The following is a 27,001-nucleotide window of genomic DNA, read 5'->3' as shown; positions in this document are numbered from 1 at the left end:
AGCTCCTGGATTCATTGATTTTTTGGAAGGGTTTTTTATAACTCTATCTCCTTCAGTTCTGCTCTGAAATTAGTTATTTCTTGCCTTCTGCTAGCATTTGAATGTGTTTGCTCTTGCTTCTCTAGTTCTTCTAATTGTCATGTTAAGGTGTCAATGTTAGATCTTTCCTGCTTTCTCTTGTTGGCATTTAGTGCTATAAATTTCCCTCCACACAGTGCTTTAAATGTGTCCCAGAGATTCTGGTATGTTGTGTCTTTGTTCTCATTAGTTTAAAGAACCTTTTAATTTCTGCCTTCATTTCATTACTTACCCAGTAGTCATTCAGGAGTAAGTTGTTCAGTTTCCATGTAGTTGTGCTCTTTTGAGTGAGTTTCTTAATCCTGAGTACTAATTTGATTGCACTGTGGTCTGAGAGACAGTTTGTTGTAATTTCTGTTCTTTTACATTTGCTGAGGAGTGCTTTGGTTCCAACTATGTGGTCAATTTTAGAATACGTGCGATGTGGTGCTATGAAGAATGTATATTCTGTTGATTTGGGGTGGAGAGTTCTGTAGATGTCTATTAGCTCTGCTTGGTGTAGAGCTGAGTTCAAGTTCTAATATCCTTGTTAACCTTCTGGCTGGTTGATCTGTCTAATGTTGCCAGTGGGGTGTTAAAGTCTCCCATTATTATTGTGTGGGAGTCTATGTCTCTTTGTAGGTCACTCAGGACTTGCTTTATGAATCTGGGTGCTCCTCTATTGGGTGCATATATATTTAGGATACTTAGCTCTTCTTGTTGAATTGATCCCTTTACCATTATGTAATGGCCTTCTTTGTCTCTTTTGATCTTTGTTCGTTTAAAGTCTGTTTTATCAGAGACCAGGATTGCAACTCCTGCTTTTCTTTGCTTTGCATTTGCTTGGTAGATCTTGCTCCATTCCTTTATTTAGAGCCTATATGTGTCTCTGCATGTGAGATGAGTCTCCTGAAAACAGCACACTGATGGGTCTTGACTCTTTATCCAATTTGCCAGTCTGTGTCTTTTAATTGGAGCATTTAGCCATTTACATTTAAGGTTAATATTGTTATGTGTGATTTTGATCCTGTCATTATGATGTTCGCTGGTTATTTTGCCCATTAATTGATACAGTTTCTTCCTAGCATCAAAGGTCTTTACAATTTGACATGTTTTTGCAGTGGCTGGTACCAGTTGTTCCTTTCCATGTTTAGTGCTTCCTTCAGGAGCTCTTGTGAGGCAGGCCTGATGGTAACAAAATCTCTCAACATCTGCTTGTCTGTAAAGGATTTTATTTCTCCTTCACTTATGAAGCTTAGTTTGGCTGGATTGGAAATTCTGAGTTGAAAATTCTTTTCTTTAAGAATGTTGAATATTGGCCCCTACTCTCTTCTGGCTTCTAGGGTTACTGCAGAGAAATCTGCTATTGGTCTGATGGGCTTCCCTTTGTGGGTGACCCAACCTTTCTCTCTGGCTGCCCTTAACATTTTTTCCTTCATTTCGATCTTGGTGAATCTGACAATTATGTGTCTTGGGGTTACTCTTCTCGAGGAGTATCTTTGTGGTGTTCTCTGTATTTCCTGAATTTGAATGTTGGCCTGCCTTGCTAGGTTGGGGAAGTTCTCCTGGATAATATCCTGAAGAGTGTGTTCCAACTTGGTTCCAATTTCCCCGTCACTTTCAGGTACGCCAATCAAATGTAGATTTGGTCTTTTCACATGGTCCCATATTTCTTGGAGGCTTTGTTCATTTCTTTTTACTCTTTTTTCTCTAAACTTCTCCTTTCACTTTATTTCATTCATTTGATCTTCAATCACTGATACCCTTTCTTCCACTTGATCACATCAGCTATTGAAGCTTGTGCATTCACCACAAAGTTCTTTTGCCATGGTTTTTTGCTCCATCAGGTCATTTAAGGTTTTCTCTACACTGTTTATTCTGGTTAGCCATCCATCTAATCTTTTTTCAAGGTTTTTAGCTTCCTTGCTATGGGTTCAAACATTCTCCTCTAGCTCAGAGAAGTTTGTTATTACCGACCTTCTGAAGCCTACTTCTGTCAACTCATCAAAGTCATTCTCCATCCAGCTTTGTTCCATTGCTGGCGAGGAGCTGCATTCCTTTGGAGGAGAAGAGGTGCTCTGATTTTTAGAATTTTCAGCTTTTCTGCTCTGGTTTCTCCCCATCTTTGTGGTTTTAGCTACCTTTGGTCTTTGATATTGGTGACCTACAGATGGGGTTTTGGTGTGGATGTCTTTTTGGTTGATGTTAATGCTATTCCTTTCTGTTTGTTAGTTTTCCTTCTAACAGTCAGATCCTTCAGTTGCTGGTCTGTTGGGGTTTGCTGAAGGTCCACTCCAGATGCTGTTTGCCTGCGTATCACCAGTGTAGGCTGCAGAACAGCAAATATTGCTGCCTGATCCTTCCCCTGGAAGCTTTGTCCCAGAGGGGCACCTGCCTGTATGAGGTGTAAGTCATCCCCTACTGGGAGGTGTCTCCCAGTTAGGCTACATGGAATCAGGGACCCACTCGAAGAGGCAGTCTGTCCATTCTCAGAACTCAAACACCATGCTGGGAGAATGACTGCCCTCCTCACAGCTGTCAGACAGGGATGTTTAAGTCTGTGAAGTTTCTGCTGCCTTTTGTTCAGCTTTGCCCAGCCCCCAGAGGTGGGGTCTACAGAGGCAGCAGGCCTAGCTGAGCTGTGGTGGGCTCCCCCAGTTTGAGCTTCCAGGCTGCTTTGTTTACCTACTCCAGCCTCAGCAACTGTGGACACCCCTCTCCCTGCCAGGCTATTGCCTTGCAGTTCAATCTCAGACTGCTGCACTAGCAGTGAGCAACGCTCCGTGGGTGTGAGACCCACCAAGCTAGGCATGGGATAGTATCTCCTGGTCTGCTGTTTGCTAAGACCATTGGAAAAGCACAGTATTTATGGGGGAGTGTCCTGCTTTTCCCAAGTACAGTCTGTCATGGTTTCCCTTGGCTAGGAAAGGGAAATACCTGACCCTTTGCACTTCCTGGGTAAGGCAATGCCTGCCCTGCTTTGGCTCACCCTCTGTGGGCTGCACCCACTGTCCAACCAGTCCTAGTGAGATGAACCAGGTACCTCAGTTGGAAATGCAGAAATCACCCGTCTTCTGCATCAATCCCTCTGGGAGCCGCAGACTGGAGCTGTTCCTATTTGGCCATCTTCAAACCTGTCACTCTTTCTTCATCTTAATATAAGCATTTAAAGGTATAAATTATCCTCTAAGCACTGCTATAGTTACATCATGTAAATTTGAGTTATTATATTCCTATTATCTTTCAGTTTAAAGTATTTTCCAATTTCTTTATTATTATTATTATTATACTTTAAGTTTTAGGGTACATGTGCACAATGTGCAGGTTAGTTACATATGTATCCATGTGCCATGTTGGTGTGCTGCACCCATTAATTTGTCATTTAGCATTAGGTATATCTCCTAATGCTGTCCCTCCCCCCTTCCCCCACCCCGCAACAGTCCCCGAAGTGTGATGTTCCCCTTCCTGTGTCCATGTGTTCTCATTGTTCAATTCCCACCTATGAGTGAGAACATGCAGTGTTTGGTTTTTTGTTCTTGCGATAGTTTACTGAGAATGATGGTTTCCAGTTTCATCCATGTCCCTACAAAGGACATGAACTCATCATTTTTTATGGCTGCATAGTATTCCATGGTGTATATGTGCCACATTTTCTTAATCCAGTCTATCGTTGTTGGACATTTGGGTTGGTTCCAAGTCTTTGCTATTGTGAATAGTGCCGCAATAAACATACGTGTGCATGTGTCTTTATAGCAGCATGATTTATAATCCTTTGGGTATATACCCAGTAATGGGATGGCTGGGTCAAATGGTATTTCTAGTTCCAGATCCCTGAGGAATCGCCACACTGACTTCCACAATGGTTGAACTAGTTTACAGTCCCACCAACAGTGTAAAAGTGTTCCTATTTCTCCACATCCTCCCCAGCACCTGTTGTTTCCTTACTTTTTAATGATTGCCATTCTTACTGGTGTGAGATGGTATCTCATTGTGGTTTTGATTTGCATTTCTCTGATGGCCAGTGATGATGAGCATTTTTTCATGTGTTTTTTGGCTGCATAAATGTCTTCTTTTGAGAAGTGTCTGTTCATGTCCTTCGCCCACTTTTTGATGGGGTTCTTTGTTTTTTTCTTGTGAATTTGTTTGAGTTCATTGTAGATTCTGGTTATTAGCCCTTTGTCAGATGAGTAAGTTGCGAAAATTTTCTCCCATTTTGTAGGTTGCCTGTTCACTCAGATGGTAGTTTCTTTTGCTGTGCAGAAGCTGTTTAGTTTAATTAGATCCCATTTGTCAATTTTGGCTTTTGTTGCCATTGCTTTTGGTGTTTTAGACATGAAGTCCTTGCCCATGCCTATGCCCTGAATGATATTGCCTAGGTTTTCTTCTAGGGTTTTTATGGTTTTAGGTCTAACATGTAAGTCTTTAATCCACCTGGAATTAATTTTTGTATAAGGTGTAAGGAAGGGATCCAGTTTCAGCTTTCTACATATGGCTAGCCAGTTTTCCCAGCACCATTTATTAAATAGGGAATCCTTTTCCCATTTCTTGTTTTTGTCAGGTTTGTCAAAGATCAGATAGTTGTAGATATGCGGCATTATTTCTGAGGACTCTGTTCTGTTCCATTGATCTATGTCTCTGTTGTGGTACCAGTACCATGCTGTATTGGTTACTGTAAACTTGTAGTATAGTTTGAAGTCAGATAGCGTGATGCCTCCAGCTTTGTTCTTTTGGCTTAGGATTGACTTGGCGATGCGGGCTCTTTTTTGGTTCCATACGAACTTTAAAGTAGTTTTTTCCAATTCTGTGGAGAAAGTCATTGGTAGCTTGATGGGGATAGCATTGAATCTATAAATTACCTTGGGCAGTATGGCCATTTTCACAATATTGAAAATATTCTTCCAATCCATGAGCATGGAATATTTTTCCATTTGTTTGTATCCTCTTTTATTTCATTGAGCAGTGGTTTGTAGTTCTCCTTGAAGAGGTCCTTCACATCCCTTGTAAGTTGGATTCCTAGCTATTTTATTCTCTTTGAAGCAATTGTGAATGGGAATTCACTCATGATTTGGCTCTCTTGTTTGTCTGTGATTGGTGTACAAGACTGCTTGTGATTTTTGTACATTGATTTTGTATCCTGAGGTTTTGCTGAAGTTGCTAATCAGCTTAAGGAGATTTTGGGCTGAGACGATGGGGTTTTCTAGGTATACAATCATGTCATCTGCAAACAGGGACAATTTGACTTCCTCTTTTCCTAATTGAATACCCTTTATTTCCTTCTCCTGCCTGATTGCCCTGGCCAGAACTTCCAGCACTATGTTGAATAGGAGTGGTGAGAGAGGGCATCCCTGTCTTGTGCCAGTTTTCAAAGGGAATGCCTCCAGTTTTTTGCCCATTCAGTATGATATTGGCTGTGGGTTTGTCATAGATAGCTCTTATTATTTTGAGTTATGTCCCATCAATACCTAATTTATTGAGAGTTTTTAGCATGAAGGGTTGTTGAATTTTGTCAAAGGCCTTTTCTGCATCTATTGAGATAATCATGTATTTTTTGTCTTTGGTTCTGTTTATATGCTGGATTACATTTATTGATTTGTGTATGTTGAACCAGCCTTGCATCCCAGGGATGAAGCCCACTTGATCATGGTGTATAAGCTTTTTGATGTGCTGCTGGATTCGGTTTGCCAGTATTTTATTGAGGATTTTTGCATCAATGTTCATCAAGGATATTGTTCTAAAATTCTCTTTTTTGGTTGTGTCTCTGCCTGGCTTTGGTATCAGGATGATGCTGGCCTCATAAAATGTGTTAGGAAGGATTCCCTCTTTTTCTATTGATTGGAATAGTTTCAGAAGGAATGGTACCAGTTCCTCCTTGTACCTCTGGTAGAATTCGGCTGTGAATCCATCAGGTCCTGGACTGTTTTTGGTTGGTAAGCTATTCATTATTGCCACAATTTCAGAGCCTGTTATTGGTCTATTCAGAGATTCAACTTCTTCCTGGTTTAGTCTTGGGAGGGTGTATTTGTCGAGGAATTTATCCATTTTTTCTAGATTTTCTAGTTTATTTGCATAGAGATGTTTGTAGTATTCTCTGATGGTAGATTGTATTTCTGTGGGATTGGTGGTGATATCCCCTTTATCATTTTTAATTGCGTCTATTTGATTCTTCTCTCTTTTCTTCATTAGTCACGCTAGCAGTCTATCAATTTTGTTGATCTTTTCAAAAAACCAGCTCCTGGATTCATTAATTTTTTGAAGGGCTTTTGTGTTTCTATTTCCTTCAGTTCTGCTCTGATTTTAGTTATTTCTTGCCTTCTGCTAGCTTTTGAATGTGTTTGCTCTTGCTTTTCTAGCTCTTTTAATTGTGATGTTAGGGTGTCAATTTTGGATCTTTCCTGCTTTCTCTTGTGGGCATTTAGTGCTATAAATTTCCCTCTATACACTGTTACAAATGTGTCCCAGAGATTCTGGTGTGTTGTGTCTTTGTTCTCGTTGGTTGCAAAGAACATCTTTATTTCTGCCTTCATTTTGTTATGTACCCAGTAGTCATTCAGGAGCAGGTTGTTCAGTTCCCATGTAGTTGAGCGGTTTTGAGTGAGTTTCTTAATCCTGAGTTCTAGTTTGATTGCACTGTGGTCTGAGAGACAGTTTGTTATAATTTCTGTTCTTTTACATTTGCTGAGGAGAGCTTTACTTCCAAATATGTGGTCAATTTTGGAATAGGTGTGGTGTGGTGCTGAAAATAATGTATATTCTGTTGATTTGGGGTGGAGAGTTCTGTAGATGTCTATTAGGTCCACTTGATGCAGAGCTGAGTTCAATTCCTGGGTATCCTCATTAACTTTCTGCCTCGTTGATCTGTCTAATGTTGACAGTGGGGTGTTAAAGTCTCCCATTATTATTGTGTGGGAGTTTAAGTCTCTTTGTAGGTCACTCAGGACTTGCTTTATGAATCTGGGTGCTCCTGTGTTGGGTGCATATATATTTAGGATAGTTAGCTCTTCTTGTTGAATTGATCCCTTTACCATTATGTAATGGCCTTCTTTGTCTCTTTTGATCTTTGTTGGTTTAAAATCTATTTTATCAGAGACTACGATTGCAACCCCTGCCTTTTTTTGTTTTCCATTTGCTTGGTAGATCTTCCTCCATCCCTTTATTTTGAGTCTATGTGTGTCTCTGCACGTGAGATGGGTTTCCTGAATACAGCACACTGATGGGTCTTGACTCCTTATCCAATTTGCCAGTCTGTATCTTTTAATTGGAGCATTTAGCCCATTTACATTTAAAGTTAATATTGTTATGTGTGAATTTGATCCTGTCATTATGATGTTAGTTGATTATTTTGCTCGTTAGTTGATGCAGTTTCTTCCTAGCCTTGATGGTCTTTACAATTTTACATGTTTTTGCAGTTGCTGGTACTGGTTGTTCCTTTCCATGTTTAGTGCTTCCTTCAGGAGCTCTTTTAGGGCAAGCCTGGTGGTGACAAAATCATTCAGCATTTGCTTGTCTGTAAAGTATTTTATTTCTCCTTCACTTATGAAGCTTAGTTTGGCGGGATAGGAAATTCTGGGTTGAAAATTCTTTTCTTTAAGAATGTTGAATATTGGCCCCCACTCTCTTCTAGCTTGCAGAGTTTCTACCAAGAGATCTGCTGTTAGTCTGATGGGCTTCCCTTTGTGGGTAACCCGACCTTTCTCTCTGGCTGCCCTTAACATTTTTTCCTTCATTTCAACTTTGGTGAATCTGACAATTATGTGTCTTGGAGTTGCTCTTCTCGAGGAGTATCTTTGTGGTGTTCTCTGTATTTCCTGAATCTGAATGTTGGCCTGCCTTGCTAGATTGGGGAAGTTCTCCTGTATAATATCTTGCAGAGTGTTTTCCAACTTGGTTCCATTCTCCCCGTCACTTTCAGGTACACCTATCAGACGTAGGTTTGGTCTTTTCACATAGTCCCATATTTCTTGGAGGCTTTGTTTGTTTCTTTTTATTCTTTTTTCTCTAAACTTCCCTTCTTGCTTCGTTTCATTCATTTCATCTTCCATCAGCGATACCCTTTCTTCCAGTTGATCGCATCGGCTCCCGAGGCTTCTGCAATCTTCACGTAGTTCTCGAAACTTGGCTTTCAGCTCCATCAGCTCCTTTAAGCCCTTCTCTGCATTGGTTATCTTATTTATACATTATCTATCTTTTTTCAAAGTTTTTAACTTCTTTGCCATTGGTGTGAATTTCCTCCCATAGCTCGGAGTAGTTTGATCGTCTGAAGCCTTCTTCTCTCAACTCATCAAAGTCATTCTCCATCCAGCTTTGTTCTGTTGCTGTTGAGGAACTGCGTTCCTTTGGAGGAGGAGAGGTGCTCTGATTTTTAGAGTTTCCAGTTTTTCTGCTCTGTTTTGTCCCCATCTTTGTAGGTTTTTCTACTTTTGGTCTTTGATGATGGTGATGTACAGATGGGTTTTTGGTGTGGGTTTCCTTTCTGTTTGTTAGTTTTCCTTCTAACAGACAGGACCCTCAGCTGCAGGTCTGTTGGAGTTTGCTAGAGGTCCACTCCAGACCCTGTTTTGCTGGGTGTCAGCAGCGGTGGCTGCAGAACAGCAGATTTTTGTGAGACTGCAAATTCAGCTCTCTGATCGTTCCTCTGGAAGTTTTGTCTCAGAGGAGTACCTGGCCTAGTGAGGTGTCAGTCTGTCCCTACTGGGGGGTGCCTCCCAGTTAGGCTGCTCGGGGGTCAGGGACCCACTTTAGGAGGCAGTCTGCCCGTTCTCAGATCTCCAGCTGCATGCTGGGAGAACCACTACTCTCTTCAAAGCTGTCAGACAGGGACATTTAAGTCTGCAGAGGTTCCAGCTGTCTTTTTGTTTGTCTGTGCCCTGCCCCCAGAGGTGGAGCCTACAGAGGCAGGCAGCCTCCTTGAGCTGTGGTGGGCTCCACCCAGTTCAAGCTTCCTGGCTGCTTTGTTTACTTAAGCAAGCATGGGCAATGGCAGTCGCCCCTCCCCCAGCCTCTCTGCCACCTTGCAGTTTGATCTCAGACTGCTGTGCTAGCAATCAGTGAGACTCTGTGGGCATAGGACCCTCTGAGCCAGGTCCAGGACACAATCTCCTGGTGTGCCATTTTCCAAGCCTGTTGGAAAAGTGCAGTATTAGGGTGGGAGTGACCTGATTTTCCAGGTGCCATCTGTTACCCCTTTCTTTGACTAGGAAAGGGAACTCCCTGACCCCTTGTGCTTCCCGAGTGAGGCAATGCCTCGCCCTGCTTTGGCTCATGCACCAGTGCTGCACCCACTGTCCTGCACCCACTGTTTGGCACTCCCTAGTGAGATGAACCCGGTACCTCAGATGGAAATGCAGAAATCACCCGTCTTCTGCGTCGCTCACGCTGGGAGCTGTAGACTGGAGCTGTTCCTATTCGGCCATCTCGGCTCCACACCCCAATTTCTTCTATGATTTCCCCATTGATTCATAGATTATTTAGAAATATGTTGTTTACTTTCCAAATATTTGGATTTTTCTCCATACATTTTAATGTTATTAATATTTTTTCTAAGTCCAAAATGGTCAGAAAACATGTAGAATTTCAATTTTTTAACTGTATCTTCTTGAATATGGTTTTCTTGGATAATGTACCATGTGCACTTAAAAAGAATATGTATTTTGCAACCATTGAGTACAGTGTCTTACAAATGTTACTAAGGTCAAGGTGGCTGATAGTGTTGTCAGATCCTATGTGTCTTTACTGATTTTTGCCTTCTGCATGGAGGGACATTTGGTGAACATTTACATGGAACACAAATGTTCTCCCAGTCTGATCCCATTTTGAGAAGTTTACACACGTCATACTCTTCTCAAATCTCCTTGTCATGAATCTTCCAATCTTATTCTACCAAAGCATTATCCACAGCTTCTCAATCAGTGTGACTCAAGCCTCTGACAGTTCTCCCTCCAGACATAGCAATGAATCAGATGTACTCCTGGAAGTTCTGCCCAGTGCAAGGGGTAATTTTCTTTGCTTCAGTACCTTTCAGAGCCACGCTGTGAATAGAACTGAAATGCTACAGCAGTTTGCTTTGGGATGGTAGGTGAGAGCACCCAAAAGCCATGTTCAAATTGTTCTCCAGTTGGTCACATGGAGCTCCACATTTGCCTACATGTATCAGCTGATAACAAGATGGAAATACAGCAGAAGCTGGTGCACTGCAAGTATGAGTTACATGATTATGTAACTAAATTAAGTTTTAAGTCCAGCTCAGGTCCCATCTTGATGCTTCTAGTTGATGATAAAGCACTGCTGGGTATAACCAAATGTAAGGCTTCATGAATAAAATAGTTCCCATTTTGTGTGGGGCAGTTCAGTTCAGACGGTTACTTGAGGACTCAGGGTAAAAGGTTCTGGCTTGTAGCAAATCAGAAGCTATTTCTCAAAAAGAAAATAGTTCTTTGGCAAATAAAGCGTATCTTTGTTCCAAAACCCTAGGGACTTTCACTGCAATTCTTCCATTAGGTCAAGCCCAGACCTAATAAAGCATTGTGATCTTCTACAGACATTTCAAGGACCACAGGAAACATTAGATCATCAAGGTCAGTTGACAGAGCTTCCTCCACAGCAACATAAACAAATTGAAGAGGCTTCTTTATTTCAAGTGCCATCAAAGCTAGAAACTTCATAGGTTATGCCATAACTACTTGAGCAATACACTCAAATATGGTAAACATTGCCAACAAAATCCAAAGAAAACCAAAAAGCTTTAGACTTAGTGATAGCGAACTCAAGATGTAGTAATTTGTCTTTCATTTTGAAAAGGATATTACAACTTACCCCAGAATACTAGATATCCAGAAAATTTTCTGATGTGAAAGGCTGCTAAATTTTTCATGAGTTTATTCTTACTCTGGCAAGTGTTTTACTAAGACATATAGGATACCTGCTACTTCCCAATCACCAAGTCTAATCAGCATAATATTATCAATATACTGGATCATAATAACGTTATTTGGAATACTGAGATAAATGGTATCTTGCAGATCAAATGACTGAGTACTGAGAATTGACAAAACCCTGAGGAAAACAGTAAAGATATGCTCCTATCCTTGCAAAAGAAAAAGCAAAATGCTTCTGGTGTTCTTTAATTTTTAGAGCAGAGGAAAAAGAAAAAAAGTTGTGCTAGATTGATAGTTGCCTGCAAGTGCTGGGAGTAATATTGATCTGTTGTGGTAGGAAACCTCATCTGAAACAGCCAATGCAATCGTAGTCACCACATGACTAAGTTGATATTAATCCACTATACTTTTCGGGAATCCATATGTATTCTTGACAAGGTAAACTAAATGTAGATGTACAAGAATAACTACCTCTGCATCTTTCCTTTATTTATTGATATTTTTGATGGTGATACTAAGTTCTGTGAATTTTCCCAGGTTGAGGAATTGTTTTGATTTATTATTTTGGCAGGTAAGGGTAATTTCAGAGGCTTTCACTGCTTCTCCTTGTCAAAATAATTCTAACTCCATGGGTCAGGAAGCAAATGGAGGAATTCTGGTGGTTGCCACATGTGTATAATCCAGCCACATATCCTGGAAATGGACAATCTACAATAGTATGACAGACATTCTGGATATCTATGAAAAATAATCAAGCCAAAAGTTTTAATCACCTGACCCATACAAGTTCCCACCACTGATGGACCACAGTGGTATTCTGGATAAAAATAATCCCCAAGGTATTCAGTGAGAATACTCATAATCTCTAAAAGCTATCAGCAGCTCAGAGCCAATAAGCCCCCAAAGTTCTAGTTATTTCTCTGCCCTCAGGGTATGATTACATTAATCAATGGCCTCAGGCCTCTTTCTGAAAGACTAAGAGGAAGATTTACATTACATGCCTGGGGTATTATCACAGGGGCCTTTTTATCCTCCTTCCGCTTATTCAAAGGTCCCTGAGCACGTGAATCACTCAGTAAAGGCCATGGCTTTTACATCCTGGTGAGTCAAGGCAGACTGATTTTACCAAAGTGAGTCTAGTGCTTTTACAATATATTCTCACACATACCCTCCAGGTATATGTGTATCCTTGGCATACATTACTAAAAAAACAACAGCAGCTATAACTCTTTTAGACTAAGTCTTCTTCTCATGGGGTAGACTTTGCACAAATTCTCTGAGGCATGGACTTGAACTCCAGCTACAGGTCAGTTGGCAATGAAGAGTGTTATGGATGGGCTATGACATGAAACTGACATCTCAATTGTAAGGCAGCCAGCATAGGTAAGGTCATTTAAGCTATTTAGGAAATGAAAGAACAACTTAGCAGAGAGGGAGGAGGGAAACTCAGTAGTGTCGGGAAGTTGAGGCATTTGTGTTCATCTGATTTTCCAAAACATCCATCTTCCAATTCCTGAGATTTTACTCTTTTCCATTTGATGTCATAACTTTCACATAAAAGATCTGGCAAATTATGAATTAAACCTACACAGTAATTCAGCAAACTGCAAGATTTAATTTTACCTCTGAGAAAGAATCTATCAGCTCCAGAGTTCAAAGAGATAAGAGACCCTTTCAGTGCAGCAATAGAGGTTTTCTAGGACTCTGATCATGTCTTGAATTTAAAATCTTGGCCTTGCAATCTTTAGGTATAGACAGAAGAATCTTTTAGGAGTTTTAAGGCACTACCTAAACAATAACCTTTCAGGACTGCACTGACATGTCATAGCCAATATCAATATTTGCGGGGAGGAGGAGGGATCTACCTGTGATGTGGCAGTGCTGGAAAGTAACTATGACCTTATGGGGCTTGGGGTTATTATACTCCATGTTATAGACAGAAATGGAGACTCACTCTGAAAAGTTTGCTGCTCAATAGACAGAAGGGAGCAGAGCCAGGATTCTCCACAAGCACAGCTGGCTCCAGGGCTCATGTTTTTTACACTACAATGTCAACCTTACTTCCTAGCTGAGAGCCTAGAAATAGGGCAGAATATTTGAAAACACCCAAGAGCAAGTAGTGACCTATTCCATCTGAAGTAAAGAGTAAAAACCAGTCACATCCAAAACCAATCTTAAGAGAATGACGTTCTCTGAAGCCCGGCAATCTCCACCTGCAGGAGGGAACAGCCGGAGTAATAGCAGTTCAATTGCCAAATGTTTCCATCTGGAAGCACTTTTCCTGAAACATAGATACCAGACAGAAAGAGTAACTTAGAAAAATATAGTACCAGTCAAAGGAAGATAATATATTTAATATGAAAGGAAAGGGATTTAATACAAAAACATGCATTGGTGTTCTTTCATTTATGTCACCTGCGTCTCATATTGTCACACTCAGGAGCATGAGCATGTTGTCTAGATAGCTGTTTTTGTCAAAACTCCAACTTTAGATTATAAGGAAAACTTCTTATAGTTTACATTCTAGAAATTGCTCAATCTAAAAATTTTTAGAAATAGACAAGCCCACCAATGTTTCTGATAATCATGACTCACTCAACATATATATGTGTTGGATTTCTATCTTCTAGCTGACATGGGAGCACTCCACTGCTCACTTTCTCTTCAAAGCTCTACCTTTATCAAAACTATTCTTAAATTCCTCTTCATTACATTAGGGAGAAAGCATTAAGCATCTATTAATTCCCTTTAACAGCTATCTTAGCATTTGATAATCTCTTTTTTAATGAGAATGTTATGCTGTAGGCCAAGAGCAAACTATAGGCAATTGCAGAAACAGCCAGCTAGAGGCATAGAGAAGGACAGAACTCCACCTATGGGATAGGAGGAAGGAAATAAGCAAACATATGGAGCCATAAATAAAAAAAGGTTTTCTATAAATACAGGAAAGTATTTAGAGAAGAAGAGAGGATAATTAACCCAGGATAGAAAAGAAATCAAGCAGATTTTCTGAAACTTGGGATCATTCATCACATATTCCCCTGAAGAACACTGTGCTTTTCCAGAGCGCAATTTGAAAACTTTGGACTTAGCTGAGCTCTCAAGGGCTCTTCCACATGTGTGATTTCAAGAGCAGAGAACAATCCTTTCCATTCCAAACCTACGACGTTTTGTTACATGTCAAAATTTCATTAGGATGATATTATTAGGAAAGTGTGCAGATAAAATCTCATGTGAAAAGTATTGTTGTGTTACTGTATGTCATTGAGGAAATAATTGTATGCTGGTCCCTTGCCTTACCACTCTCACAGCACTGCAGAGAAGCTTGTATGTGCCAGGGAGTGTAACACAGATTCAAAGCTATTTTTTTAAAAAACAAGACATTCTGTTTTCAAGCCACAGAGGCCAATGTAAGGTCCTTCACCTAGTAACCTAGGGCTTTTAGTGACCCTGAGGTAGGAGTCGGGTCTCAACTCCAGAGGCCAGAGTTGGACTCAGACCACATTGAAAACTAACTGAAACAGGGCAGAGTCAAAAGCACCTCTCCATAAGACACACCCACTAGTGCTATGTCAGTTTACCATTGGCATGGCAATACCTGGAAGTTACCCACCCCTTTTCATAGCAACAACTAAGTGTGTTTCACTGCACAAAACTTTGTTTTATTTTTCTAATGTATCTATGTTTTTCCAAGTGTTGTGATACATGTCTGAAATGATCTTCTCTTGTTCTTTATGTGACAAATACCTACTTATCTTTTGCAAGATCTGGCTCTTGTATCACTTTCCCTGAAAAATCTTCCTTCCTCCCCTAAGCTACTAGTTGCTCCTTTCTCTCTACTGTCATCATTCTCTCTGCCTGCCTCTCCTGGGTTGAATTGCATCCCCAAAAATATATGTTCAAGTCTAATATGTTTGGCTGTGTCCCCACCCAAATCTCACCTTGAATTGTAGTTCCCATAATGTGTCATGGGAGAGATCTGGTGGGTGGTAATTTAATGAGTTCTCATGAGATCTGATGATTTTTTAAGGGGCTTTTCCCCTTTTGCTCTTGGCACTTCTTGCTGCCGCCATGTGAAGAAGGACATGTTTGTGTCCCCTTCCACCATGATTGTAAGTTTCCTGAGGCCTCCCCAGCCATGTTGAACTGTGAGTCAATTAACTTCTTTCCTTTATAAATTGCCCAGTCTAGGGTATGTTTTTATTATCAGCATGAGAATGGATTAATACAAAGTCCAAACACCTCATACCTGCAAATGTGACCTTATTTGGAATTAGGGTATTTGCAATGTAAAGAGTTGAGACAAGGATTAGGTTGAGCTCTAATCCCATAACTAGTGTCATAAGAAGGAAATTTGAACACAGACACACGTGGGCGAAATGCCATGTGAGACAGAGACATAAATTGGGGTGCTGCATCTCCCAGTCAAGGAACACCAAAAGTTGCTGGCAACAACCAGAAGCTAGGAGAGAGGCATAAAACAGATACTCCCTCAGAGCTTCCAGAAGGAACCAACCTGGCTGACACCTTGACTTTGGGCTTCTGGTCTCCAGAATTGTGAGAGAATAAGTTTCTGTTGTTTCCAGCTACCAGTTGTGATATTTTGTTACAGCAGCCCTAGCAAAATAATGCACCAATCAAACTAATACGGCAAACTGATAGAGTTATCTTATACTGTATCACAGTTCTTTGCTTTACATCATCTTCCACCTAGACAACAAAATCCTGCACAACAAGGTTTATATCTTGTTTGTCTTTGTACCTCACTCCTGTTTCCAACACTTCTCCTTCTAGTTCATAGTTTCTGTTATAACCTCCTTGACAATCTGCAGGATCAGTGATTTTGATGAGCCATTGGCCTTGGTTGAGAAGATTCAGAGTCTTTTTGAGAAGAGTATGTGCTCAAGGTACCAATAATCACAAAATAAAAGAGAAGATAAAGGGAGATTAGGAGGAAAGGCTGAGATAAGGCATCATTATTATGGTAGACACATTGACAGAAATGGCATATCTTACCATTCTGTCAAATGCTTTCTTTTTTCCCTGTGTATCCTCTTTTTATTTCTTGCTGAAGAAGTTTAAAGTAAATCTGAGACATCATTTCATTTCATTTCTATAAACCATAGCATGTATCTCTAAAAATATGAAAATGTTCTTTTGTAACTACCATCTTATTATCAGAACTATCAACATTAATAATTCCTTCATATCCAACCAATGTCCTTTCTAAATTCACTTTTTTTTCTTTGCAGATAGTTTGTTTAAATTAGAATCTAAACAAGGCTCATAAATTACATTTGCTCCATCAAACACTTTCTGATCTTGTCATTGTTAGATGTTTTTCTCTACAAAATGTTCTATTTTTAAAGCCTCCGCTTACAGATGACAAGTGTGGAATGTCTATATTTTTGATGAAAATTGATAGCTCATGTTTCAGATTCTGCCTGCAGTCATGATTTCTTTAGCCTTCAGAGTATTTGGCCCACCAAATGTTAATTTAAAGTTTTCACTCATTGCTAATCGTTTAAAATCAATACATTTTACATAAAATCCAAAGTGGGGGATTCTCTAGCAAAAGGTCACTGGCAAGTGAAAGACCTCATTCCCTTGTGGCAAGAGCAGCCAGACTCTAAGAGGTGGAGCCAGTCAGGTGATGCTCACTCTCTCCTGTTCTCCACAAGCCCCAGCACACTGTCCCCTCTTCTACGTGATTTCATTTACATATATTTATCTGCCTGGAGTCTGCAGCCCATAAACTGCCACAGGGATAAGGATGGTAAATGTGCCCCAAATATTTTCAAGGAAGCTTTTATTCTAAAATGTTATTCATAATTTCAAATAGTAATTATGAAGGAAATGCAAGCACGAGTCTGTACACGAAGATAAGCAAACTCTTCATGTTTTTGTCCAGGAGATCCAGACTTTGATATTTTCATTACTGAAACTATCACCCAGAAGATGTAACCCATACCCTTATTTTTTCACTCTGCATAACAGCTAACCAACACTGTGAGGCAAAGGAAAGGGCACAGATATTACCTTTGCTATTTTGATAACCCAAATGACTTCAAACCTGGGTTTAAATAAATGCCCCTGTGGTATTTACTTTATCATTTAGTTCAGTAAGAAAAATTCATAACTCTAAAATGCCCTTTATATCACAGCATCAGCTCACAGGCTGAATAGAAAAATAGAATTTCAGTTACAACTGACATGTACTTTGCTAGGTTTGCCCTTCTCCTCATCATTCCATTTTCCCCTGGAGAAACAGAAAGCACAAAACTAGGTTCACGCTGAAAACTCTAGGAAAGAGAAATCTTTAGATAGAAAAAAAAAATGAATGCCTCTACTTTTGGTTCCTGAAAGGCATAAGATTTTTCTGAAATTAAACAGCATTGGCCTTGCCAATTTAAGATTCTCTCTGTTGAGACACTAATCTCCATTAACATGTACCCTTGATGTATGAGGTTTCCTCTTCATTTATCCTTTTTTAAATGAGCTTTTGTGGGAGGAAAAGATCTCCTGAAATATCATCCTGTGACTAATCCGCTCCTAAGGGGATAACCTTGAGAGTCAGATTTCAAAATCCCTTCATAGGAGGTATGGCTGATGGACAGTATTACTTGAGTTCCTTGGAAATGATTTTTACTGAAATGGTTGCCAAGGACTTCCACCTGGCTTGCACTGAATTATTATATTACATTGTAGGCATTTTTGAGATTTTCATTTCTTCAGAGAAAAAGAGTGATTAGGAAAAAGTTGAATCATAACAAGGAGCAAATATCGATTTTTTAAAGTTTGTTTTCCAGAAGTTTTACACCATTCTTGACCTAAGTATTTCCTAATGTACTGAGTTCTTGTCTTTTCTAAGTATCCTCTCCCATTAGAAATGGCACTGTGTTAGAAACAGTCTCTATCAAGATTCCCAAACTGAGACACTTAATAAAGGTTAAATCAAGAATTTACTCTCAATGATGAAAAGAGAAACAGAAAAATACAGAAAATCTTAACCTAAATTAGTTAAAAGCTTCCTGTAGCCACAGAATAATTGAATTTCAAGTCATAGAACAAACATCTGGAAAGACAGCAATTAAAGCAAGTCTACAAAAACCCAGCTGGTATACTCAGAAGATGGGCCACAAGAGCATTGCATTGTGTTTTTTTGTTGTTGTTATTTTGTTTTGTTTTTTGAGACGGAGTCTTGCTCTGTCGCCCACGCTGGAGTGCAGTGGCATGATCTCAGCTCACTGCAAGCTCCGCCTTCTGGTTCATGCCATTCTCCTGCCTCAGCCTCCTGAGTAGCTGTGACTACAGGCGCCCGCTACCATGCTCGGCTAATTTTTTTGTATTTTTAGTAGAGACGGGGTTTCACCATGTTAGCCAGGATGGTCTCGATCTCCTGACCTCGTGATCTGCCAGCCTTGGCCTCCCAAAGTGCTGGGATTACAGGCGCATTGTGGTTTTGATTTGCATTTCCCTAATCATCAGTGATGTTGAGCACTTTTTCATATGTTTGTTGACCATTTGTATGTCTTCTTTTGAGTATTATCTGTTAATGTCCTTAGCCCACTTTTTGATGGAATTGGTTTTTTCTTGCCAATTTGTTTGAGTTCGTTGTAGAATCTGGATATTTGTCCTTTGTCAGATGTGTAGATTGTGAAGATTTTCTCTCACCCTTTGGGTTGTCTGTTTACTCTGCTAGCTGTTCCGTCATTCAGTGATATTTAAAATCATGTTTTCATGTTTCCCCGCCAAAATAATTCCACTGGAATTTTGCTTGGAATGGCCTTCCACTTATCAATTAATTTGGAAGAAATTAGCATATTGACTGTCTTTTATTTTTAACAGTTCTTTTGGAAGTTATTCCTAAGTATATTTATATTGTTGAAGAGCATCAATTTTTTCATTTTGCTTTCTAATTGGTTTTAGCAGATTTAAATGAATACAATTGATTTTTGTATTTTCGTTTTATATGTAAGTGGCTTATGGATGCCTCTATTAGTCCTGTGAGATTTTTCAGTTGAGTCTCTTGGGTTTTCTACATAGATTATTTTACTCTCTATGGATAATGAAAATCCCCTTGTCTTAATAACTGTATCTCTTACTACAGCCTTAACTCATTGAAGTTGTCCCTCTTCATGTTTTAGTGAGTCTACGCTTTCTATCTAGTCTGTTTCTCTCTCTCTTTTATTACTCCTTAATCAGGTGAATTTTAGGCATATTCTAGACTTACTGTTGTGAGTCCCTCCATTACCCTGGTGAATATTCTCTTAACCTTTACCTGCAGTCCTGATCTTTCACTTATGCCATAGACTCATGTTTCCAGAAGTTTTAAGATATTGATACGTGGGTGTCCCATCACTTTCCCAAACCAAACACATTCATTATAGATTTCCTTTACCAACTATCTTCGTTATGTTTGTTGTTTACATCATTTCGCTTTTTCTCCTAGTCCAGATCCATTACTATTATAGTCAATTCCTCATTCTTCGTCTACTCTGTCCAGCCTCACATAACGCCTGGACTTTATTCATTGTACATGCCTCTCAAATTTTTCATTCCCTTTATCCTCTCAAGGTTATGAGTCTAATGGATACCTCAGTGGGGACGGGGCTGTCTCTCCTCCTACTTAAAACACCACTTTCAACCTGCTGCTCTCCTGCTCAAGGTGTACAATAGGTCTCTGCTTTCTCTAATATCAATCCCAAACTCCTTTACCTATAAGGCCTTCTGCAGTCTATATAAAATATGCAAATAATACCTGCCTTACAGGTTTGCGTGGGGTAATGAAGCACCTTGCAAGAAGACTCCTTCAGTAAATGCTTTTTTTTTAACTTTTATTTTAAGTGCAGGTTTGTTACATAGGTAAACTTGTGTCACGGGGATTTGTTATACAGATTATTTCCTCACCTAGGTATTAAGCAAGCATAGTACCCATTAGTTATTTTTCCTGATTCTTTCCCTCCTCCTACCCTCCACCCTTCAAAAGGTCCCAGTGTGTATTGTTCTCCTCTATGTGTCCATGTATTCTCATCATTTAACTCCCACTTATAAGTGAGGACATGCAGTATTTAGTTTTCTGTTCTTGTGTTAGTTTGCTAAGAATCATGGTCTCCAGCTCCATCCCTGTTGCTGCAAAGGACATGCTGTTTTCCTTTTTATGGCTGCATAATATTCCATGGTGTATGTGTACCACATTTTCTTTATCCAGTCCATCACTGATGGGCATTTGGGTTGATTCCATATTTTTGCTATTGTGAATAGTGCTGCAATGAACATACGTGTGCATGTGTCTTTATAATAGAATGATTTCTATTCCTTTGGATATATACACAATAATGAGATTGCTGGGTCGAATGGTATTTATTCTGTCTTTAGGTCTTTGAGGAATCACCACACTGTCTTCCACAATGGCTAAACTAATTTATGCTCACACCAACAGTGTATAAGTGTTCCTTTTTCTCATAACCTAGCAAGCATCTGTGATGTTTTGACTTTTTACTAATAGCCATTCTGACTGATGTGAGATGGCATTTCATTGTGGTTTTGATTTGCATTTCTCTAATGATCAGTGATGTTGAGCTTTTTTAAACAATTGTTGGCCATATGTATGTCTTGTTTTGAAAGGTGTCCATTTCTTAAAAAAAAAAAAAAAAATTCATCCTACTTTTCCTGTCACCGATCCCTCACATTACAGTTTCCATGGCTTTGCTTATTTAATCCTTCTCTACTGGCTGCTGACCACCACCAGCTGCCAAGAGTCTTGCCTTTTTTGAGCACACACTGAAATAATTTTTTTTTTTTTTTGAGATGGAGTTTCGCTCTTATCACTCAGGCTGGAGTACAATGGCGTGATCTCGGTTCACTGCAACCTCCACCTCCCAGGTTCAAGCAATTCCCCTGCTTCAGCATCCTGAGGAGCTGGGATCACAGGCTTATCCAGGCATGCGCCACCACACCTGGCTAGTTTTGTATTTCTAGTAGAGACGGGGTTTCACCATGTTGGTGAGGCTGGTCTCAAATTCCTGACTTCAGTTGATCCACCCACCTCAGCCTCCCAAAGTGCTCAGATTACAGGTGTGAGCCACCATGCCCGGCCAAAAAGACTCTTTATTCTTCAAGGCCACTTTCTTCTTGAGCATTCCTAAGTCACTGTAGCCCACATGGACTTTTATTAATTCCAATTCTCATTGAACCACAGAACAAATACATTATTTTTATCATATTATTTCACCTGTTTTCATGGCCATTTCAAGCATAGTATGTTCTCAATAAGTTATATTCACAATCATTACAGTTATTATTGAAGATCATTCCTTATGCTTCTTTTGCATTCTTTTATCCCTCATAGTACTTAACAGAGTGCAACAAGTAATAATGGGCTAATATCTTAATTTTATTCACTTGTTTTCACTTCTCTTTTTTTAATAGTGAAAATTTAAATGCTGTACCAAACTTTTCAACCTTAATTTGTTTTCATAACAATAATCAATGGCAATTTATTGATCATTTATTTTTATTTTCATAATAATCAAATATTATTATTTGATTTGATATTAATATGCTTGCACACGTTTAAAACTCTCAATCTATAAATTTATAAAGTAACATTATTTGCATTTAATAAGTGAGAAAACTGAGCAGCAGAGGTGTAAGATAATTGCTCAGGATCACACAGCTAGTTAATGTTAGAGCTGGGACCAAGAACTGTCTCCAAAGCTATTGGCCTTGATCACTCTCCTGTACTGCTTTAATACAATCATTTACAGGTATAACACAAGTTTTATTTTATAACAGTGTTCAACAGAACAACATAAATTTTAAAACAGATATAGAATGGATTCTTCATGAATCGTGCTAAGATGTAAACTTTTTAAACACAGAAAAAGGCACTGTATTATTATAAGATAGAGTAGAAAGGTTATATGTATTTGATAGATTCATAAAAGTGAGTTTATATCTATTAAATTCATTATTAAATTCATTTATCTGCCACTGTGAGGAGTTTGATGAATGGCAATTACTTTTATAAAAGTACAAAAGTTCCCTCTTCCACTGTTCTGGGCACCATTCTTTCTGAAAGCACTCTTCCCTTACTGCATCTCTTCCCGTTATTCACTCATCACCATTGTACCTTGCCTTGGGGTTGCACTTTTGATATGAATGTGCTCATTTCTACATCTCTGCACAAAGAAAAGTTTTATTTCCTAAAAAGAGAAGAGACTTTTCATTCTTCATTCCAATTCTGAAACCAACACTAATTGAGCCAGTGTCCCAACTCAACTTCTGAAGGGGAAAGCACAGTCAAACACAAACTGTCTCTGAGGCCCATCTTGTGCAGAAGAACTATAAGGGAGAAAAAAAATTGTTTCTCCTCCACCTTCATGAGTTCTTAGTTGTAACAGACCCCTGTAACAAAAGACAGATTAACAAGAGAAAAACAAACAGAAATTTACTAACACTTTTATTTAATACTTACATGGAGAGGCCCAGGGAATGAATACTTCTCAAAAAAGTAGCCTTGAATTTCAGCTTATACAACATCTTGAGCAAAAAAACTACAAATTTTTAAAGAGATCACAAGACAAAGGAAAATAACTTTGAGTCTTCAGGGGCAGCAACTTGTGCAAAGGCAAATAAACTATACCTGGTGGTAGGCAGGAGTAGAGGGATACCTTTTGCCTTTGTAAATTTATGCCCTGTTAGGCAAATAGAGGGAGAGCAGAGAGCTTTCCTGCATCTGCTTCTTTATTACCTTCAGCTCAAAACAATCCTTATGCCAAAAGGGTCTATTTTGGAGTGGCATATTCTGGTGGCCCATGCTACCAAGGGTTTTGACTCACTTAAGAAATACTTTCTGCACTCATTCCAAGCACTCTGCTAGTGGCCAAGGATGCAAAAAAAAAAAATGAGTAAACATACTTCTTCCTCTCAAGAAACTCCTCTGCTGAGTAGTCTTTTATGTGCAGGCCAGAGAAGGGGATGGAATATGTTTTGAATTCCTTTTTTACTTTTTTTATGTTGTATTTTGATTCTGTGTGTTTTGCCTGTTTTCAGTCTTTTGACTCTTGAAAGCAAAGATGCTGATTGTGAATTCACTCTGTAGTATTTGTACAGTGGCCAAATGCAGAAAGGAAATAATTAAGTTTTTCAAAGTTCTTGATGAATTTCATCTCAAAAATACACATAAATACATGCATGCATACATACATAAAATACAATACACCAAGCACAAAGTATTTTATTTTATTTTATTATTATTTTTTTATTTTTTGAAATGAAATCTTGCTCTGTCACCCAGGCTGGAGTGCAGTGGCATGATCTCGGCTCACTCCATCTCCCAGGTTCAAATGATTCTCCTGCCTCGGCCTCCCGAGTAGCTGGGATTACAGGCCTGTGCCACCACGCCCGGCTAATTTTTGTATTTTTAGTACAGACGGGGTTTCACCATGTTGGTCAGGCTGATCTTGAACTTCTGACCTCAGGTGATCCGCCTGCCTCAGCCTTCCAAACTGCTGGGATTATAAGCATGAGCCACTGCACTCAGCCACAAAGTATTTTATTTTAAATTGAAGAAAAAAATAATAAAGCAAATGATGATTCCTGAAAAATACAAGGGCAATATATGAAGAAATACAAAATATACAAATGCAAGTTATATCTGAATCATTTACACCTACTCTAACCTATCTTATCTTTTCTCTCACATTCCAAATTATCTTTTCTATTTAGTTTTTGAAATTGAAAATTTTTTTCAAACTAAATCTTCTAATTCACTTGCATTTAAGTCATCAAAATATTGTTTCATGAAAGCTTTCTGGCCTCTAGAATTTTTTGTAATAAATGTTTTAAAAACTTCCTCACTTCATTTCCTGTCCCTAGAGAAAGCATGACAACCTTCAAAAGGTTCAAGTTTCATCTGAAGTTGAAAAATCAAAGTTTAGAAATTGTCTCACCTTGGAGAAAGGTTATTAATCATTCTTCAGTGGAATCCACAGAATATTTGAACATTCACCTGAGGATAGTTTTCAAGACTTACAACACTGGGAAGGACACCTGCTTTTCTGTCTTCCAAGGTGGTTCGTGATCTCCATGGTAGGGCTCAGTCTTATTGTCTCTGCTTTGCACTGGTGGCGTGTGGTTCTCCCCACTATGCTGATAGCCCCATGGTGATTCCAGGTAAAAAGAGAAAGGTGGAGGAAGGGAGCCTTTGTCCTGTGAAGTCTCTGTAAGATGACTGCAAGGCCCTGCAGGTCTGCTTTTTGTCTTTCCCAGGCTAGCACATACAGTACTATGAAGCAGGTGCACAAAATAATTTAACAAAGGATCACCGCATCTCTGAAAAGCAAAATCACACAGAGCTAGGGTAAAGGAGGGTAAAACTTTACCTAACTTCATCCTTTATAGCATGCAGGACTTAAGAGGAGGTATCTCATGTGGCTGTTCTCTCTCTTCCTAAGCCCTCTCTTTCCCCTATTTCCCTTTAATTTCCTCTTTTTTCAAGCCATTCGACCAATTCTCTGTCCGTATTCTGAGGAAACCCCAACATTACCACAGGAAGAAAAGGTTCTGCATTTATTCTTTACTTCAGCTCCTCTCTGAATCTCGAAAACATCATTCTCTTAGGTAAGCCGATGCTAATGCAGATTCTCCTCTATTCAGTGATAACCTATTTGTTTAGCTGAAAATGAAATTGGTTCTTCAACTACAGGGAGAACTCCATCTGGTTTCTTTGCTAGTAAGCTCACCCATCATTATGGGTTGAATTATTTGGAGAGTTTGGTGAGTTATTTGGGTCATACTTGGAGATAGGATATTCACAGAGGTAATCAAGTTAAGATAAAGTCATCAGGGTAGACCCTAATCTATTACAACTGGTATCTTTATAAAAAGAGAAATTTAGGAATTTCTGGCAAGATGGCTGAATAGGAACAGCTCTGGTCTGCAGCTCCCAGTGAGATTGACGCAGAAGGTGGATGATTTCTACATTTCCAATGGAGGCACCCGGTTCATCTAATTGAGACTGGTTGGACAGCGGGTGCAACCCATGGATGGTGACTGGGGATGCGCAAGTGGTTGGGGAACTTCCTGTTCCCAGCCAGGGGAAGCTGTGAGAGACTGTACTGGGAGGAACAGTGCACTCTGGCCCAGATACTGCACTTTTCCCATGGTCTTCACAACCAGCAAACCAGGAGATTCTCTCCGATGCCTGGCTCAGTGGGTCCCACCCCCACAGAGCCCAGCAAGCTAAGATCCACTGGCTTGAAATTCTCACTGCTAGCTCAGCAGTCTGAGGTCAACCTGGGATGCTTGAGCTTGGTGGGGGAGGGGCACCCACCATTGCTGGGGCTTCAGTAGGTGGTTTTACCCTCACAGATAAACAAAGCCGCCAGGAAGTTCGAACCGGACGGAATCCACCGCACTCAGCAAGGCCACTGTGGCCAGACTGCCTCTCTAGGCAGGGCATCTCTGAAAAAAACGCAGCAGCCACAGTCAGGGACTTATAGCTAAAACCCCCACCTCCCTGAGAGAGACAGAGTACCTGGGGTAAGGGGCAGCTGGGGGCACAGCTTCAGCAGTCTTAAGTGTCCCTGTCTGACAGCTCTTAAGAGTGCAGTGGATCTCCCAGCACAGCGTTTGAGCTCTGATAAGGGACAGGCTGCCTCCTCAAGTGGGTCCCTCACACCCATGTATCCTGACTGGGAGACACCTCCTAGTAGGGGCCGACACAAACCTCATACATGAGCGCACTCGCTGGCATCTGATGGGTACCCCTCTGGGACGAAGCTTCCAGAGGAAGGAACAGGCAGCAATTTTTGCTGTTCTGCAGCCTCCGCTGGTGATACCCAGGCAAACAGGGTCTGGAGTGGACCTCCAGCAAACTCCAGCAGACCTGCAGCTGAGGGTCCTGACTGTTAGAAGGAAAACTAACAAACAGAAAGGAATAGCAGCAACATCAACAAAAAGAATATCCACTGAGAGAGCCCATCCGAAGGTAACCAACATCAAAGACCAAAGGTAGATAAATCCACGAAGATGGGGAGAAACCAGAGCAAAAAGGCTGAAAACTCCGAAAACCAGAACGCCTCTTTCCTCCAAAGGATCACAACTCCTCACTAGCAAGGGAACAAAACTGGACGAGAATTGACAGAAGTAGGCTTCAGAAGGTAGGTAATAACAAACTCCTCCAAGCCAAAGGAGCATGTTCTAACCCAATGCAAGGAAGCTAAGAACCTTGAAAAAAGGTTAGACGAACTGCTAACTGGAACAACCAGTTTAGAGAAGAACATAAATGACCTGATGGAGCTGAAAAACACAGCACAAGAACTTTGTGAAGCATACACAATTATCAATAGCTGAATCAATCAAGCGGAAGAAAGGATATCAGAGATTGAAGATCAACTCAATGAAATAAAGTGAGAAGACAAGATTAGGGAAAAAAGAGTGAAAGGAAACGAACAAAGCCTCCAAGAAATATGGAACTATGTGAAAAGACCAAATCTACGTTTGATTGGTGTACCAGAAGGTAACAGGGAGAATGGAACCAAGTTGGAAAACACTCTTTAGGATATTATCCAGGAGAACTTCCCCAACCTAGCAAGGCAGGCCAACATTCAAATTTAAGAAATACAGAGAACACCACAAAGATATTCCTCGAAAAGAGCAACCCAAAGACACATAATTGTCAGATTCACCAAGGTTGAAATGAAGGAAAAACTGTTAAGGGCAGCCAGAGAGAAAGGTCAGGTTACCCACAAAGGGAAGCCCATCAGACTAATAGTGTATCTCTCTGCAGAAACCCTACAAAACAGAAGAGAGTGGGGGCCAATACCCAACATTCTTAAAGAATTTTCAACCCAGAAGTTCATTTCCAGCCAAACTAAGCTTCATAAGTGAAAGAGAAATGAAATATTTTACAGATAAGTAAATGCTGAGAGATTTTATTACCACCAGGCCTGACTTACAAGAGCTCCTGAAGGAAGCACTAAACATGGAAAGGAAAAATCTGTACCAACCACTGCAAAAACATGCCAAATTGTGAAGACCATTGACACTATGAAGAAACTGCATCA

Source organism: Symphalangus syndactylus, chromosome 4 (assembly GCF_028878055.3).
Source record: "Symphalangus syndactylus isolate Jambi chromosome 4, NHGRI_mSymSyn1-v2.1_pri, whole genome shotgun sequence".
Lineage (NCBI taxonomy): Eukaryota > Metazoa > Chordata > Mammalia > Primates > Hylobatidae > Symphalangus > Symphalangus syndactylus.
Note: the sequence above shows the minus strand (reverse complement) of the source record.